We start from the raw sequence: 5,605 nt of genomic DNA, 5'->3' as shown, positions 1-5,605 counted from the left end.
TCAGGTGTATACAGATATTTGGATCGCATGTTCAATGAATCAAGAATCGGCTTAAACTTGGCCGATGGGTCATATGTTGGATCATTTCTGCCTGAAACTTTACGATTATCAACAACATGTAAAAATTTTAGAATTAATTGAAACCTATTTCTTGGAAACATCTTTCTAAACCACTTGTATTCTTGTTTCCCTTTCTTCCAGTAGCACTGTAGTGTCGGTCTCTTATTCAGTCCCATATTGTAAATAGCGGCAAGAAACCCTTTGAACTCATTAATTGTGAGCGGTCCAGTCTTAATCCATTGGTGAACACGTGAATGTCTACATCTGTTGATCCTTTGCATGTTGGTTTTGATAAATGATCGGGCATATCTGAAATATAAATGTCATCACATTAGAAAATATATACGCTAAAGGATGTAAAATAGTTTAACTGTAAATTTATTAAAAACGGAAATCAAAATTTACTATACAGTCACATGCTTATTATTTGAATTTTCGTTTTGTATAAATACCGCACTGTATTTATCGAGCTGTAAATACGTCAATATAGAATAAGAAATCAATCAAATTTTAATATTTTCTCTAGCTGCATCATATTTTTAAATGTCTGTTAATATTCCGGTCCGGTGCGGCCCGTTAATTTAATGTTTATGAAATAAGCAATATTTACGTCAATATTTTTGAGGATCTATGAAGATTCTTTTTGGGTGTTTTCGTTCTACTTGGGGCGCGTACCGTGGGTATTTATAAACCTATAAATATTACATATTTCATGTTTTTAAAATAAAAAAGGGGTTTCTCACTTATTTAATTAATGAAATGAAACATGAATACGTGTTTGCATTGAAGTAAATGATTTTCGTTAATTCAAAAAAAAAAAAAAAATTAAATTCAAATGTTTGTAGGTCTTTATAGTAGTACATTATTTTCGGCGGCAAAATAAGAATTCCACATCTACGATCCTAAATTGCGTTCGCAAAACGAGAAAAAGTAGTAACACACAATCAATATACAGTTTATTTTCATGATACGCGCACCCAAAAGAGAAAAGAAACTAATTCAACTTATCATACTGAAACAATTTTTAATAATGCATTTGGTTGTAGATCTATTCACTTTGATAATTCTACTAGACTTTTCACTTCTTTTGTAGTTATTCTAAACATCGGGAAATTGTGCAAGCTTATATTTCTTTTTTTTAAATGGGGGTGGTTCGGGGGAGGTTAAAAATAATCATTAGATAAGATTTTTAAAAAAGGACATTCGCATGCAGACGAAAAATGTGTTTGTTAAATTATACTAATACATATACATTTTGAAGGAAAAGAAAAGCTATGAACCAACTCAATTATCTCCATGTGAAAGTATGACAAAACAGATATATACTCTTTCAATAATATTGTATCAGTTTTATGGACAGAAATGCCAAAATAGCGAGCTTTTTTACCTGTTTGTTTCTAGAACTATCTTCTTCATAAGATTGACTGTAAACATGAGCATAAAATATGCTATTGCAGGAGCTCCTCTGTCTGGCATATTCTTTACACCACTTTCACCAATAAATTCGGGGTCTTCAGCGATTTCTTCCGGCGGAAAAATGCGGAACCAAGGATTTGCCATATTCGCCATATTTGCCGTATTTCGCAACGCTCCCGTTGACGTCATATATTCTAAGACGACGTTCATATTCGTGCAAATTCCCGTAGTTTTCCTCACAATACTATTTTGGAAAAATGGCAATTTTGCAAATGCAAAGAAAAGCTTAATAGAAGAACTTGTAAATGCCGGTCAGAAATTTTTTTAAATCTCAATAAACATTTCAATTGTTAAATAATAAATACCATTTGTTCTATAAATCGCAACAGTGTATGTTTAGTCTTGAAAATGCATTTTGCATGGAACGAGTTTATTGCCCTATAGGGTTATAAAAAATATTGAACTTATGTATGCAAACATGTTTATTCGGAAATAATGCATGTATGCACGTTGCTAAAAATTTTTACGAATCTATAACGTATTATCGACAATTAATATTTCAGTCAATGGTTGATGAATTCAAGCTTATAAAATTTTCGAGTGTTTTGCCGGAGTTTACCGGATTGTGGCATTGATAAACAATCAAACATAGCACGCGCGGCTAGCATATGAAAATTAAAAGAATTACAGATTTGTTTTATATATTTTCAATGAGTTTCCTTGTGTTAAATCCAACGCCTTTCCTTTTAACATATTGTTGATTGACCAGATGTCTTTATTTAAAAAATCTTTTATTATTATCTAAGAAAAAAACAAAAAAAGTTGGACCTGCATGCATAACCTTTCATATTACTCCATAGTCTTTCCAAGTCAAAATTGTTAAAATAGTTTAATATCAACACATGTACCCTATTTGATACATGTATGAGGCCCCTCATGGGGGGGTCCTAGTAATCACATAATCACCATTTTTTTGCCAATATAATCACATAATCATTAAATATTTGCACACAAAGCTGTAATTGTTGCAAAAATATGATAAATATTTTTACCAATTAGGGGCCAAAATATTGGCCCTCTGGCATTTTTCAGATATTGCTTAGGCCAATTTATTTGCCCTATGGCACAGAACTCGTTAAAGAAGAAAACATGAAATTAGATGGAATAGAAATATCGCATTCCAGTATAATTCTTGCTACTCTTTTTTGAAGTTTTATGATTCTATCTGAATCTTTTTGTAATAAATTTCCCCAAACTGAACTACAATAGTCTATATATGGTAGAATATATGCATTATAAAATAGTTGCCTTGTGTGTATTGGCAAATATACTTTAATTTTATATAAAAGTGATACTTTAGATGAGATAATTTTACATATACGATCAACATGATCTTCCCAGCTTAAATTTTCATCAATGTCTATTCCAAGCTAAGTAATTTGAAAGAATGGACATTCTCAATACATGTTTCGTTGACGGTAATACATAATTCTGATAGTTGTTTAAGTTTTTGTTTTGAACCCAATTTCATACACTTAGTTTTTTGTGCATTGATTTTCTTGCTGAAATTGTTGACTTGCTGAAATCAGTAAATGTGCGAAAAATGCAATAGAACAGAAAAAAAGCAACACCTACCTCAATAATTTATTTTAATGCAATTGTATCCGAGTTTAGAAGGTAAACGCAATAGAAAAACCTACAGCTTTGACGTTTTAATACGTATGACGTCATGTTTTGAAATGACGTTAATGCGCCAAAATCATTACTGGAATTTCGCGGAATTTTAATTTATTTTGTTTTTGTCCATTTTTCCGTTCTCTAATGTATAAATTCTTTTTGTTATGCGTCAGAATATCAGAATAAATGTTCTGTAGGGTTTTATTCAATTGTAATTGTTAACACAACGAAATCCACAACCGTTTACACATAGGTAACGACACATGTGGATTTACGTGGGAGGCATATTTAAACAGCCATTTGTGTACATCTTGGAGTCTGCGCTAAGTATAGATATATCGAGAATTTTATCACTGTGTTGTTTATAAAGCGAAAGAAGCACGTCATATTAGAATACACTTTATTCGTAGTATATATGTATGTTCAGAGTATACAGAAAAACGCAAACCGGAAGTCTAATCTGACTTAAAATATCGTCCAATTACGGGACAATATCCGGATGACTTTTTTCTCGTTTTTCTTTCAAAATAACTCAATCTGAATAATCATATGAATGGATGACAAATGCGACTATGTACTGTACCTATAGGACACAGAGGTGTGTTGATTAATTTATTGAGGAAAGAAGAGAAGCGACACACAAAATGAGGTCTTCTCGTTTAATAGTATAGAAGATGTGTACATTTCAGTTTTGATATTTGGTTAAGATATTGTTTTTAATTTAGTATAGGGTTTTTTTTCAAACAGGACTTTAAATAATATCAACTATAATCACAGAAAGAAATAACTTTTTATTACAATTAAATTGTCAACAAATTGTATAAGTTTGTTGCTATGAAACTATGAAACAAAGGAGTAGGTTCCCAAAATATAGCAGTTTTACAAAATTGTGAAAATGTAATCTTTAAGCTATCTATTGGAAAGTAAAATGCTTCTGCTACATAAATATTGGCTGTCTTTGACCATACAATACACATATATCTCGTACTACCATAATTTAGTCATGCTTAATGACTGAATTCTTCTCAATTTTAGCATTTTAGCATTTTAGTTAAATTTTAGACGGTTTCCGTTTTAAACAAATGTGGCCGCATTCGTGTTCATTCATAATATTTACCTCTAAACTCAATCTATGCCTTCCCTGTATTGAATGTTACCTTGCAGTACAATTTCAGAGTTATCCAAACACTTCAACACAAGTTAGTGTCTGGAAACTAGAAAAATGCTTGTTTTTGTCCCCTTATTCCTCCACATTTAGGGTAATAACCCTCAAACTCAATCCAATCTTTTCCTTTGTGATATGAAATCTTGTGGTTAAATTTCAAAGAGATTCATAAACTAGCACACATTATTGTTCAAAAACTAGATAAATGCTTGTTGTTCGTCCCTTTTTGGCCCCTTATTCCTCAACATTTGAGGCAATTGCCCACAAACTCAATCCAAGCTTTCCCTTTGTGATATTGAGTCTTATGGTTCAATTTTAGAGAGATCCATACATTTAAACACAAGTTATTTTCTGGAAACTAAGAAAATGCTTGTTTTTGGCCCCTTTTTTGCCCATTACTTCTAAACGTTTGGGGAAATTACATCCAAACTCAATCCCAGCTTTCCCTTTGTGATATGGAACCTTGCAGTAAAATTTCAGAGAGATCCATACACTCACACACAAGTTATTGTCCAGAAACTTGAAAAATATAAAAAATAAAAGAAGATGTGGTATTATTGCCAATGAGACAACTGTCCACAAGAAACCAAAATGACAGAGAAATTAACAACTATGGATCACTGTACCAACTTCAACAATGAGCAAATGCTTGTTTTTGGCCCTTCTGTTGCTTTTAATTCATAAACTGTTGGTACCATTACCCCAAAAATAAATTCCAACCTTCCTTTTGTGATATTGAACCTTAATATGATAAAACTTTCGTAGAGATCCATATGCCAATATACGACCGACATTTTTTTTTTTTGCTGTCGTATAAAAAGTGAATAAGAGACAACAACCCGACCAAAGATCACAAAAAAAGTCCAACAACGGGTCCTCACTAGTACAGCGAAAAAATCCCGCACACGTAGGCATGCTTCAGCTGGCCCCTTAACAAATTTTGTTGTACGGTATTATACATGAAGTACAGAAATATGTTTGAATACATTATTACATATAGTATTGGAACAGAAGTGAAAATTTAGCGTCATACAAAACATTTGTCAAAGGTGGTATATATTTTTAAAAAGTTTCAGTTTTTTCGTTCAATGTTTTGTGTTTTGTATCTTTTTGACGAGTTATAAGTCCGTTTCAACGAGTGTTTTTGTGGTGTGCTATTAAGCAACTGTCCCAGGTTATGAGGATGGATTGTCACCCGTAAACATGTTAACCCCGCCGCATTCTTAATGGAGCTGTCTTGAAATCGAGAGTTGGCTGCATGTAATTCTGTGACTGTCGTTTTAATTG

The sequence above is a fragment of the Mytilus edulis genome, chromosome 6 (genome assembly GCF_963676685.1).
Source record: "Mytilus edulis chromosome 6, xbMytEdul2.2, whole genome shotgun sequence".
Lineage (NCBI taxonomy): Eukaryota > Metazoa > Mollusca > Bivalvia > Mytilida > Mytilidae > Mytilus > Mytilus edulis.
This window is presented reverse-complemented; position numbering follows the sequence as displayed.